This window comes from Pseudophryne corroboree, chromosome 8 (genome assembly GCF_028390025.1).
Source record: "Pseudophryne corroboree isolate aPseCor3 chromosome 8, aPseCor3.hap2, whole genome shotgun sequence".
In the NCBI taxonomy this organism is placed as follows: domain Eukaryota; kingdom Metazoa; phylum Chordata; class Amphibia; order Anura; family Myobatrachidae; genus Pseudophryne; species Pseudophryne corroboree.
In genome coordinates this window covers 38,479,388-38,493,770 of record NC_086451.1, presented here as the reverse complement: position 1 = coordinate 38,493,770, position 14,383 = coordinate 38,479,388, and the positions used below count along the sequence as shown (strand labels likewise).

General features: G+C 45.7%; 1 long non-coding RNA gene across 1 annotated transcript in view; it reads left to right on the top strand.

Annotated features, from left to right (window-relative positions):
- The first annotated feature begins 874 nt into the window (after positions 1-874).
- Positions 875-14,383, top strand: part of LOC134947460 (uncharacterized) — a 103,153-nt gene continuing 89,644 nt past the window's right edge. Inside the window, exon 1 of the long non-coding RNA XR_010182560.1 lies at positions 875-1,182. This is a non-coding gene — a long non-coding RNA (uncharacterized LOC134947460). The remainder of the gene's footprint in view (positions 1,183-14,383) is intronic.

Sequence of the window (14,383 nt, the reverse complement as noted above, 5' to 3'; positions counted from 1 at the left end):
GCACTAGGGTCACTATGAGAGAAAAATGTAAAATGCATTCCTTATGCATATATATAACTAGTGGAGAAAAGGGCGCCTATTTAGTGTTTAAATAATAATAAAGAGTGAACCAAGTGGTAATGTATGGACGTCACTTATCTGATACACACAATGTCTTAGGTCGCATGACCAGTATAAACATGTGAAAAGAAATGGAACAAAAATAACATAGCGCTTACAGTTTTTAGACCATAGTCCATCAAGAAATATAGTTGTATCTAAAAAACCTCTCTAAGGATAAGCAAATCCTCAATAAAAATCCACCAACAGGGATTATCTAAAGGTTTTTCACATATTTTTAATACAACATATAAGACATATAAAAAATACAAACGTACAGAATAAAAACAAGAAAAGGCTTAGCAATCCATATATGCAACCGGATACATCCTCTTTTCCATATAAATCCAATAATGGTAAAATTGCAAACGTACAAGAATGTTATATTAAAAAGCTTATCTGTCCAAGCTTATCAGTCCGCATATGCAATTGAATACATCCTGTTTTTCATATAAATCCAATAATGGTAAAAGTGCAAACGTACAGGAATATTGAATCAGAATCAAAAAAGCTTATCTGTCCATAAAGAGGTCTCAGGTGCAGCAGTCCCTGTATATATATATATATATATATATATATAGACAGGAGAACAAGCGGCACTCAGGAGACTGTTCAAAATAGCTTTTTTAATGGAGTAGCATCCAACAATTGTTTCGGGCCTCCGCTTGTCGTCAGGGATGTACAGCCAGAGCCGGCGCTTCCATTAGGCAGCTTTAGGCAGCTGCCTAGAGCGCCGGCCACCAGAGGGCGCCCCCACAAGAGTGAAGGATGTTTCTGAAGGAGACAGATCCTTCTTATGATCGTGGGGACAGCTGCAGGTCTTACCAGTAATCAGAGAAAGTCTCTGCTTTCCACTGCTCTCGGGGTCCTGGGCTAACCACTTGTGCTGTGCTGTGCTGTGCTGTTACTGTATACAGCCAGCTGCTATCCCCTGCTGTTTCCTTCCTTCTCTTCACTCACTCACTCCACTCAGCCGCTGTAGCTCCGCCCCCTAGATGAGACAGACGAGGAGCTCAGCTGCTGGCATGTGCTGTGACAAGCTCCACACAGAGACTGAAGTGAGAGGCTGTGTCTTGTCTGGTGGTAAGTAGTAGCCTAATGTTCTGTAAACACCCAAAAGTGCAGCATCTATAATTATACACAGTACTTTCATTTCCTGAGCTTAGCTAACACGTGTGCCGCTCTCAGCACTCTGCTACTGCTGAAGGCAAAGTGCTCCCTCCCAAACACAAAGTGTGCATAACATGTGGGGCAGGTAGGATCTAGAGAGTAGAAGGAATGGAACACATGGTGGTCCCTGCATCTTTACTACTCCAAACTGCTGAACCTACATACAGTATGTGTCTTCTTCCTGAAGTTTTTAAGAGGTACTGATGAAAGGACTCTCAGTCCTCCTAAAGTGTCAGCCTCAGCTATACAATATGCTGCATCATACTGTACATTAATGCTGTATTGTAATGTTTGAAACACTTTTTTAATTATTATTGCTAATTCTCTGAGTGCTGCGTTCTACGAAACACTGTAACATGGTATATTACATCTGCACCTTTTGTGCTGTATTGACTTATTTGTGGAGCTACTGTACCAGGTGAAGTATAATATATAGAATATCCGCTATCTGCACCTACTCCTTCCACATGTGGCGGCATGTCGCGTGTTCCCTTCTGGGACTGGAAACAGAAGCGAGATTGTCACTAGGTGATAAGAGGAGGACCATTGTGTGTGTCATGTAACCTCTATGTGCAGATGTCACAGATTAGTCAGCGTGCTCCAGTAAAAGTTGGCCTTGCTGGTGGAGAAAAGTATATTGGCTCCAGCAGCAAAATGTTCATGGGCATATATTCATTATTAGGGGACTGAAGGGTCTGTAGAGGGGTCCGATGACACATAAGGAGCATGTGGATGAGTGCAATGACACGTGGAGAGCTGTGATGACACATAATAGTATTCATGCTAGGCTGTTTAAAGGGCAAAATGTGCCCTACCCCATTACTGGCATCCTGCTAAAACAGCCTGATTGCTGCCGCCACATGCGCACAGCATCTATTCACATAAAAGGGAGATTTTGGGGACGCCTAGCACCTCCATAGGTGCTGGGCATGCCCCTATTAATGATGCAGTCAGCTGGGGCACGCCCCCTTTAGTGGTGTTGTGGGGGCTACACCTCCACAAATAGTGACGCCACCAGCCGCGCCCCGTTTTGGGCATATGCGTACCACGCACACTGCCCCGGCACCTCTGCGCCCTGCCCTGCCCGCATTCTAGCTGGAACACTACATAAGAGGCATGTGGATGGCTGTTATAACACATAAGGGGCATGTGGATGGCTGTAATGACATATAAGGGGCATGTGGATGGCTGTAATGACATATCAGGGGCATGTGGAGGGCTGTAATGACATATAAGGGGCATGTGGATGGCTGTAATGACATATAAGGGGCATGTGGATGGCTGTAATGACATATAAGGGGCATGTGGAGGGCTGTGATGACATATAAGGGGCATGTAGAGGGCTGTAATGACATATAAGGGGCATGTGGATGGCTGTTATAACACATAAGGGGCATGTGGATGGCTGTAATGACATATAAGGGGCATGTGGAGGGCTGTAATGACATATAAGGGGCATGTGGAGGGCTGTAATGACACATAAGGGGCATGTGGAAGGGTCTGATGACACATACTATAAGAGTTGTGTGAAGGGATATGGTGACACCAGCGGCATTTGGAGTGTAATGACACGTGGCATACGGATGGTTCCGATGACATAAATGGTACAAGTAGAGCAATCTGATTACATAAATAGGGCAGGCAATGGCATCTGATGGCTTTCACCATTATAATCCATTCTGTGAGGCTAATATTCCTCGCTAGACGTTCATCGTCTGCAGATCCGCTCTGTCAGTCCCTCCACTGGTTACCAGTATTCTACCGTATTCAGTATAAAATACTTTTACTCACACGCAAGGCCATTAACCAAACTACACCAACGTACATCACTTCGCTTATCTCAAAAAATCTCCCAACCCGACCTCTTCACAAGATCTACGTCTCTCATCCACACTCAATACTTGCTCCCATGCACGATTACAGGACTTTCATCTGGCTGCACCCACTCTGTGGAATTCCCTACCACGTACAATAAGACTCGTCTAGTCTTCAAACCTTCAAGGGTTCCCTGAAAACTCACCTATTCAGACAAGCCTATTAAATTCCAGAGCCACCCACATAGCTTTCATAGCTTTCCTATCCAATTATATTCCCACAGTACAGTCCACACATATCCCCCACATATTTTCTTTCTTCACTCTCCTTTTGTCCTGACCCTGGTTCATCGCTGCTGTGATGTGATATCACGCAGCCCACCAAAAACCTTTGTAATCTGGTGGACAACTATGCAATAGATAGCACCTATCCTTGTGTATCAATGCCTATTTCCCTATAGATTGTAAGCTTGTGAGCAGGACCCTCCTACCTCTGTGACTGTTTGTTTTTACCCAGTTTTGTCATCTAATTGTGTCCAGCTGTAAAGCGCAACGGAATTTGCTGCGCTATATAAGAAACTGTTAATAAATAAATATAAAGGTGTATGCAAAGGCCTGAAATTTTAGAAAAGAAATGGCTATACTATAACTGTGTTTTTTGTGCAATCGCCACCTCCAGAAAGCTGTAATTGCAATAACGGTAACCCTAATTGCAGCTATAATACAGTGTGATTAGTGATGGGTTCAAGGGACCTTTATGCACCTCTACACCTGTGTCTCTCACAGCTGCCATGTAGGTTTCTCTTTGTATGAGATAGATATTTATACTATAAACTTTTTGAACTGTCAGGTGGCTGGAAACTTGCATGCACGTCTTTTCCCAGCTTCAATCTGACTTGGGACTGTGCACTGCTAGGGGCATGAAGTGGATGTGTATGTGTTTACAAGGGGCTGGGTGGAGGATGTTGAGGGAAAGCAGGGGCAGCATTGCGAACTTTTGCCTAGGGTGACTTGAAACCTTGCACCGGCCCTGTGTACAGCACAATAAGGACATACAATTCCGCTGACTGCCGCCGTCACAGGCTGTACAGCTGCTTCCGTGCAGCGGGCGACGTCATCAGGAGGCGTCCGCAGGGAGGTGGAACATGGACTACATAGTTTTTTGTAGTTCATATCAGGCTTATTCATATTGTTACATTTAGTGATTGATAGATGTTTAGTGCTTGACATACATTGTCCGTTAAAATGTCTTGTGTTAATTTTTGGTGATGCTTCTGCTGCTCATCAATATCGCTTATTTAATATGCTGTATTTGGGATTTATTTTTATACAGTGTCCCATTGCTTGTTTGTTTTTAATATTATCTTCATATATGTAGATTTTTTTGTATACACAAATATCCAGGTTTCATCAAGACATCTATGCCTTTTGTTTATATACATGATGTGCAATATGTGTTTCTCTATCGTCCTAGTGGATGCTGGGGTTCCTGAAAGGACCATGGGGGGATAGCGGCTCCGCAGGAGACAGGGCACAAAAAGTAAAGCTTTTCCAGATCAGGTGGTGTGCACTGGCTCCTCCCCCTATGACCCTCCTCCAGACTCCAGTTAGATTTTTGTGCCCGGCCGAGAAGGGTGCAATCTAGGTGGCTCTCCTAAAGAGCTGCTTAGAAAAAGTTTAGCTTAGGTTTTTTATTTTACAGTGAGTCCTGCTGGCAACAGGATCACTGCAACGAGGGACTGAGGGGAGAAGAAGTGAACTCACCTGCGTGCAGGATGGATTGGCTTCTTGGCTACTGGACATCAGCTCCAGAGGGACGATCACAGGTACAGCCTGGATGGTCACCGGAGCCGCGCCGCCGGCCCCCTTGCAGATGCTGAAGTCAGAAGAGGTCCAGAATCGGCGGCTGAAGACTCCTGCAGTCTTCTAAAGGTAGCGCACAGCACTGCAGCTGTGCGCCATTTTCCTCTCAGCACACTTCACACGCAGTCACTGAGGGTGCAGGGCGCTGGGGGGGGGGCGCCCTGGGAGGCAAATGTAACCTATATAAAGGCTAAAAATACCTCACATATAGCCCCCAGAGGCTATATGGAGATATTTAACCCCTGCCTGGATTCACTAAATAGCGGGAGACGAGCCCGCCAAAAAAGGGGCGGGGCCTATCTCCTCAGCACACGGCGCCATTTCCTCTCACAGCTCCGCTGGTCAGGACGGCTCCCAGGTCTCTCCCCTGCACTGCACTACAGAAACAGGGTAAAACAGAGAGGGGGGGCAAATTTATGGCGATATTTTGATATATATAAAGCAGCTATAAGGGAGCACTTATTATAAGGCTATCCCTGTTATATATAGCGCTTTTGGTGTGTGCTGGCAAACTCTCCCTCTGTCTCCCCAAAGGGCTAGTGGGTCCTGTCTTCGTTAGGAGCATTCCCTGTGTGTCTGCTGTGTGTCGGTACGTGTGTGTCGACATGTATGAGGACGATATTGGTGTGGAGGCGGAGCAATTGCCAAATATGAGGATGTCACCCCCTAGGGAGTCGACACCAGAATGGATGCCTTTATTTATGGAACTACGGGATAGTGTCAACACGCTAAAACAGTCGTTTGACGACATGAGACGGCCGGACAATCAATTAGTGCCTGTCCAGGCGACTCAAACACCGTCAGGGGCTGTGAAACGCCCTTTGCCTCAGTCGGTCGACACAGACCCAGACACAGGCACTGACTCCAGTGGTGACGGTGACGAATCAACCGTATTTTCCAGTAGGGCCACACGTTATATGATTTTGGCAATGAAGGAGGCGTTACATTTAGCTGATACTACAGGTACCACTAAACAGGGTATTATGTGGGGTGTGAAAAAACTACCTATAGTTTTTCCTGAATCAGAAGAATTAAATGACGTGTGTAATGAAGCGTGGGTTGCCCCTGATAAAAAGCTGATAATTTCAAAGAAATTATTGGCATTATACCCTTTCCCGCCAGAGGTTAGGGAGCGCTGGGAAACACCTCCTAGGGTGGACAAGGCGCTAACACGCTTATCTAAACAAGTGGCGTTACCCTCTCCTGAGACGGCCGCACTTAAAGATCCATCAGATAGGAGGATGGAAAATATCCAAAAAAGTATATACACACATGCAGGTGTTATACTACGACCAGCTATAGCGACTGCCTGGATGTGCAGTGCTGGGGTGGTTTGGTCAGAGTCCCTGATTGAAAATATTGATACCCTGGACAGGGACAATATTTTACTGTCGTTAGAACAAATAAAGGATGCATTTCTTTATATGCGTGATGCACAGAGGGATATCTGCACACTGGCATCACGGGTAAGTGCTATGTCCATTTCGGCCAGAAGAGCTTTATGGACGCGACAGTGGACAGGCGATGCGGATTCAAAACGGCATATGGAAGTTTTGCCGTATAAAGGGGAGGAGTTATTTGGAGTCGGTCTATCAGATTTGGTGGCCACGGCTACAGCCGGGAAATCCACCTTTCTACCTCAAGTCACTCCCCAACAGAAAAAGGCACCGACTTTTCAACCGCAGCCCTTTCGTTCCTTTAAAAATAAGAGAGCAAAGGGCTATTCATATCTGCCTCGAGGCAGAGGTCGAGGGAAGAGACAGCAACAGGCAGCTCCTTCCCAGGAACAGAAGCCCTCCCCGGCTTCTTCAAAAGCCTCAGCATGACGCTGGGGCTTCTCAAGCGGACTCGGGGACGGTGGGTGGTCGTCTCAAAAATTACAGCGCGCAGTGGGCTCACTCGCAGGTAGATCCCTGGATCCTGCAGATAATATCTCAGGGGTACAGGTTGGAATTAGAGACAGATCCACCTCGCCGTTTCCTGAAGTCTGCTTTACCAACGTCCCCCTCCGAAAGGGAGACGGTTTTGGAAGCCATTCACAAGCTGTACTCTCAGCAGGTGATAGTCAAGGTACCTCTTCTACAACAAGGGAAGGGGTATTATTCCACTCTTTTTGTGGTACCGAAGCCGGATGGCTCGGTAAGGCCTATTCTAAATCTGAAGTCCTTGAACCTGTACATAAAGAAGTTCAAGTTCAAGATGGAGTCACTCAGAGCAGTGATAGCGAACCTGGAAGAGGGGGACTTTATGGTATCCTTGGACATCAAGGATGCGTATCTCCACGTTCCAATTTACCCCTCACACCAGGGGTACCTCAGGTTCGTTGTACAAAACTGTCACTATCAGTTTCAGACGCTGCCGTTCGGATTGTCCACGGCACCTCGGGTCTTTACAAAGGTAATGGCCGAGATGATGATTCTTCTTCGAAGAAAAGGCATATTAATTATCCCATACTTGGACGATCTCCTAATAAGGGCAAGGTCCAGAGAACAGCTAGAGATGGGATTAGCACTGTCTCAAGAAGTGCTAAAACAGCACGGGTGGATTCTGAATATTACAAAATCCCAGTTAATGCCGACAACTCGTCTGCTGTTCCTAGGGATGATTCTGGACACGGTTCAGAAAAAGGTTTTTCTCCCGGAGGAAAAAGCCAAGGAGTTATCCGAGCTTGTCAGGAACCTCCTAAAACCAGGAAAGGTATCTGTACATCAATGCACAAGAGTCCTGGGAAAAATGGTGGCTTCTTACGAAGCAATTCCATTCGGCAGATTCCACGCAAGAATTTTCCAAAGGGATCTGTTGGACAAATGGTCAGGGTCGCATCTTCAGATGCACCTGCGGATAACCCTGTCTCCAAGGACAAGGGTGTCTCTTCTGTGGTGGTTGCAGAGTGCTCATCTATTGGAGGGCCGCAGATTCGGCATACAGGATTGGATCCTGGTGACCACGGACGCCAGCCTGAGAGGCTGGGGAGCAGTCACACAAGGAAGAAACTTCCAGGGAGTATGGACGAGCCTGGAAACGTCTCTTCACATAAACATTCTGGAACTAAGAGCAATATACAATGCTCTAAGCCAGGCAGAACCTCTGCTTCAGGGAAAACCGGTGTTGATCCAGTCGGACAACATCACGGCAGTCGCCCATGTGAACAGACAGGGCGGCACAAGAAGCAGGAGTGCAATGGCAGAAGCTGCAAGGATTCTTCGCTGGGCAGAGAATCATGTGATAGCACTGTCAGCAGTGTTCATCCCGGGAGTGGACAACTGGGAAGCAGACTTCCTCAGCAGACACGATCTTCACCCGGGAGAGTGGGGACTTCATCCAGAAGTTTTCCACATGCTGGTAACCCGTTGGGAAAGACCAATGGTGGACATGATGGCGTCTCGCCTCAACAAAAAACTGGACAGGTATTGCGCCAGGTCAAGAGATCCGCAGGCAATAGCTGTGGACGCGCTGGTAACGCCTTGGGTGTACCAGTCGGTGTATGTGTTTCCTCCTCTGCCTCTCATACCAAAAGTATTGAGAATTATACGGCAAAGAGGCGTAAGAACGATACTAGTGGTTCCGGATTGGCCAAGAAGGACTTGGTACCCGGAACTTCAAGAGATGATCACGGAAGATCCGTGGCCTCTACCTCTAAGGAGGGACTTGCTTCAGCAGGGTCCCTGTCTGTTTCAAGACTTACCGCGGCTGCGTTTGACGGCATGGCGGTTGAACGCCGGATCCTAAAGGAAAAAGGCATGCCGGAAGAAGTCATTCCTACTTTGATTAAAGCAAGGAAGGAAGTAACCGTGCAACATTATCACCGAATTTGGCGAAAATATGTTGCGTGGTGCGAAGATCGGAGTGCTCCGACGGAGGAATTTCAACTGGGTCGATTCCTACATTTCCTGCAATCAGGATTGTCTATGGGTCTCAAATTGGGATCTATTAAGGTTCAAATTTCGGCCCTGTCGATTTTCTTTCAAAAAGAATTGGCTTCAGTCCCTGAAGTCCAGACCTTTGTTAAGGGAGTGCTACATATACAGCCTCCTGTGGTGCCTCCAGTGGCACCGTGGGATCTCAATGTGGTTTTGGACTTTCTAAAATCTCATTGGTTTGAACCACTAAAGAAGGTGGATTTGAAATATCTCACATGGAAAGTGACCATGCTTCTAGCCCTGGCTTCGGCCAGGAGAGTGTCAGAACTGGCAGCTTTATCTTACAAAAGCCCATATCTGATTTTCCATTCGGACAGGGCAGAACTGCGGACTCGTCCGCATTTTCTCCCTAAGGTGGTGTCAGCATTTCATCTGAACCAGCCTATTGTAGTGCCTGCGGCTACAAGTGACTTGGAGGACTCCAAGTTACTGGACGTTGTCAGAGCATTAAAAATATATATTGCAAGGACAGCTGGAGTCAGAAAATCTGACTCGTTGTTTATATTGTATGCACCCAACAAGATGGGTGCTCCTGCGTCTAAGCAGACGATTGCTCGTTGGATCTGTAGCACAATCCAACTTGCACATTCTGTGGCAGGCCTGCCACAGCCTAAATCTGTAAAGGCCCACTCCACAAGGAAGGTGGGCTCATCTTGGGCGGCTGCCCGAGGGGTCTCGGCATTACAACTTTGCCGAGCAGCTACGTGGTCAGGGGAGAACACGTTTGTAAAATTTTACAAATTTGATACTCTGGCTAAGGAGGACCTGGAGTTCTCTCATTCGGTGCTGCAGAGTCATCTGCACTCTCCCGCCCGTTTGGGAGCTTTGGTATAATCCCCATGGTCCTTTCAGGAACCCCAGCATCCACTAGGACGATAGAGAAAATAAGATTTTACTTACCGATAAATCTATTTCTCGGAGTCCGTAGTGGATGCTGGGCGCCCATCCCAAGTGCGGATTATCTGCAATAATTGTACATAGTTATTGTTAACTAATTCGGGTTATTGTTGAAGGAAGCCATCTTTCAGAGGCTCCGCTGTTATCATACTGTTAACTGGGTTTAGATCACAAGTTGTACGGTGTGATTGGTGTGGCTGGTATGAGTCTTACCCGGGATTCAAAATCCTCCCTTATTGTGTACGCTCGTCCGGGCACAGTACCTAACTGGAGTCTGGAGGAGGGTCATAGGGGGAGGAGCCAGTGCACACCACCTGATCTGGAAAAGCTTTACTTTTTGTGCCCTGTCTCCTGCGGAGCCGCTATCCCCCCATGGTCCTTTCAGGAACCCCAGCATCCACTACGGACTCCGAGAAATAGATTTATCGGTAAGTAAAATCTTATTTTTTAAATGTTCTGTCTTTGGTTACCTAGGTAAGTGTTTGGTGCTTGACTTCCACCTCCCTGCGGATGCCTCCTGATGACGTCGACCGCTGCACGGAAGCAGCTGTACAGCCTGTGACGGCGGCAGTCACCGCGGCGTACGGATCGGAGAGCAGGAACCATGTGTGTAGGAGTTTTCAGAATCTGAAAACTCCTACACACATGGTTGCAGCTTGAGAAACCCTCTAGATACAATTGTGAGCCCTATGTGGGAGTTCCAGTGCTTATCGCAATTACTGACTCTGTTTCTGGATATACCAATTGATACATTATTGCACGTTTAAAAAAAAAAATAGGTATTTTAACCAAGTGTACCGAACTAATCTATGTGTTCAGGCGGACATAGTAAAGTCTGACCATGAAGTCAATTTTTAAAGGAACATTACCCCTTTTTTATGCAATGAGTTTAATTATCTAAAGGTTGATCATAATACTCTGTATGCAGAATTACACAGTGTATAGGTGCTCCAATACAAAAAATATATTTCTGTTACCCCTGATGAAGTCAAACTGACGAAACGCATTGGGTTTATCAGTCATTAGTCAGTATTCCAGTTAAGAAAATTACTCCCTTCGCCAAGCGCACACCTTGCTAAGGTGAGGGAGTTTTTACATCTACCTACTGGATGCTTCTGTTGTCAGAGTTATCATAATCCATGTATAACCTGTTGAAAAAAATTTTTTCACGCCAAAGACTTTTATGAATTCTTTTTTGCATTAAATATTTTAATTCTAATTGGCCTTGGGCCATTTGTTTGGGTGTTTTTCTGGTGAGGGGTTATCCACTGCAGGAACCCGAGAAATCCAATTATCCATAGTACAAGATACACTTACTTGGAAGGACTTCCGCTATATCTGTACATTCAACAGAGCGCGCTCAGGATTTGTGTTTTCTATCGTATGTTTGTTTGAGATCCGGCAACGGAGGTCTCGCCTGTAGTGCTGCTGGTTCTACGAGCGCAAGATACGGATATTTTTGTATTATATATATATATATATACACACACACATTTAAATAAAAGTACTACTCTATATAGGGAAGGGGGGGGGGCTTGTTGTATATGGCCACATTGCCGGCTCATATGTTGCGGATTCTTTGTACAAATGTCGAGAAGAGCCCGGAAAGCCATCATGTTACCCGCTGTGAAAAATTTTATGCCAAAGTAGAAAAAACCTGAGTGAACATGCTAAGTCAGGCTTTCCTAGTGGTCCAGGTTTTAAGAATATATCCGTGCTTGAGCATGGGTGAATTAATTAGTACCTCAGGGGTTTTGGTGTAACCACCTGTGCTCAGCCATGGATATTCTTAAAACCTGGACTGTTAGGGTGCGTTAAGTCAGTGTTTGGGAACCACTGGGCTAAAGCAATAAAACACAGACTGTGCTCATAACGTCAACTAACTTAATCTTGCTCTGGTATGCTATGACCTTTCCATGCTAATGACACTGATATTACCTATCAATCTTCATTTCCTTTAAATGATCCAGGTGTGATATGTTGCCATCACTGTGGGAGCTGAGAATACAGGTAATAAATACTCACTAAAAATGTTACAAGCAGCAGACAGCCAGTATGAGCAAACACTTGCATTGTAAATAAAGGGTGCAGTATGGTATGCTGGCGGTTGGGCTCACGGCGACCAGCATACCGGCACCGGAATCCCGACCGCCAGCATACCGACAGCTAGGCGAGCACAAATGAGCCCCTTGCGGGCTCACTGCGCTCGCCAAGCTGTGGGCACAGTGGTGCGTTACGCCACCCCCAAGAGGGAAAATAACTGTCGGCGCCGGTATGCTGGTCGTCGAGAGCCCGGCTGCCGGCAAAGTGATGACCACCCATAAATAAACACTGGTAAAACATACATGGGGGGTATTTATCAAATTTTGGAGAAAGCGAAAGTCAGAGAGAGAGATAAAGTGCCAGCCAACCAGCTCCTAACTGTCATTTTTCAAACGTAGCCTGTAACATGGCACTTGGGAGCTGATTGGCTGGTACTTTATCTCTCTATCCAAGCTTTAATGAATACCCCCATAAACTGTATCTCATATGTATATATTTTTTCTAAATGTTATGCAGGCCATACACTTACAGCCGATTCCCCGTTCTGCCGTTCTGATCGGCGATCTGATCTGTCATCGATGATCTGCTATCCGTCAGGGAATCTGCAAAAACAGTGTGTTTAAATCCCTGACATACAACATGTTGGATTTCCCTGATCCCCCGACCCAGGCATAAGTTGTGAATTTGTACGCAGATTGATTGACAGGCAGTGACCACTTGTGGGAGGTAACGGGGAGGCATGTCACAACCGTATCGGAGGCATGTCAAAGCCTGTTTTGCAGTTGTAAAGACTTTTTTCACAACTCTTCTGGGTGAAATCACTTGTGAAAGCAACTACGCCCACATCTGAATCAGGCTCTAAAAACTAAATTTATCAGAGCAGTGTGACTTATCAGACAGTCGCAAAATGAGCAGTAATAGTGTTGTTGCCGCTGATATCCCTTATTGTGGTGAAAGTATAGGAAATGGTATTTTTGCCCATTACATACCTCCCAACTGTCCTGATTTTGTCAGAACAGTCCCGTTTTTCTGGGACTGTCTTGCTATCCCATCCGCTGGTCACTGTGTCCTGCGTTGGTGGTGAAGGGGGTGTTGGGAGACCTCTCTCACCTACTATGCATGCACAGTGGGGGTAATTCCGAGTTGTTCGCTCGTTGCTGATTTTCGCAACGGAGCGATTAAGGCAAAAATGCGCATGCGTATGGTTCGCAGTGCGCATGATGTTAGTATTTTAACACAAAACTTTGTAGATTTACTCACGTCTGAACGAAGATTTTTCATCGTTGAAGTGATCGTAGTGTAATTGACAGGAAGTGGGTGTTTCTGGGCGGAAACTGGCCGTTTTCTGGGAGTGTGCGGAAAAACGCAGGCGTGTCAGGGAAAAACGCGGGAGTGTCTGGAGAAATGGGGGAGTGGCTGGCCGGACGCTGGGCGTGTGTGTGACGTCAAACCAGGAACGAAACTGACTGAACTGATCGCTATTTGTGAGTAGGTCTGGAGCTACTCAGAAACTGCTAAGAAATTTATTTTCGCTATTCTGCAAATCTTACGTTCGCAATTCTGCTTAGCTAAGATACACTCCCAGAGGGCGGCGGCTTAGCGTGTGCAATGCTGCTAAAAGCAGCTAGCGAGCGAACAATTCGGAATCACCCCCAGTGTCTGTTCATCGTGAGAGAGAGAGGGTCTGAAGGCATGACCAGCAGCTCACCGAGCACTGGTCATGCCCCCACATCAGCAAAAATGAGGGTGTGGCCCATGATCGAGGCACTTCCTGTGAGGCCACACCCCCTAGCCATGAGGCCACACCCCCTAAATTTGGCCACTCCTGCCTCCCAACTTTAGAAAGTTGTGAGGTATGCCATTATATACTGTATATACCCCTGAGAGCAAGAATAGAAACCAATGATCAGTAGATTTCCATAAAATATTTATACAGCTTGCATTGCTTATAGGAATATTAACAATCATATATGATTTTGTACTGTACTCACTCTTGTATGCAGGAATGGACAGAGGTCAGACGCCAGTTTGTTTCTTTATAGCTGTACCTAAACAAAATTGAAAAGGTTTAGTATTATTTAAGGAACTGTAACGTCAACTGTTTATTTGTTTTGCTTAACCCTTTTGTTGCCAACAATTTTCTCACCCTTGTGCTGAGGACATTTTTCAAAATTAAAGCTCATCACACTCCAACATTGATTTCACACATTTTATTGTGCAGTATCCACACAAATTTGAGTGTGTTCTTTTCACAAGACTTTATGATATATTTATCAAAATTATTTTTACTAAAATAATGTGAATTATTTAAGTATCACCTGAATGTACTAAAGAGCAATTGGAAGATAATTCACTAAATTCTGCTCCAATCTCTTACATTCCCATTACTTTAATAATCAGATCAATCTCCACAAATTTACTAAAATTAAAATAAAAAAATAAAAAAACACTTGAGGGAGCCTTGTGATAATAATGCTATCTTCAGATAACGTTAATAGGGCTTCCTTGCAGTTCCCTAACTCCTGCACAGCCTTCTCTGCCTGAAACCAGTGTAGGCTGACCTTGGATACAGCCCCT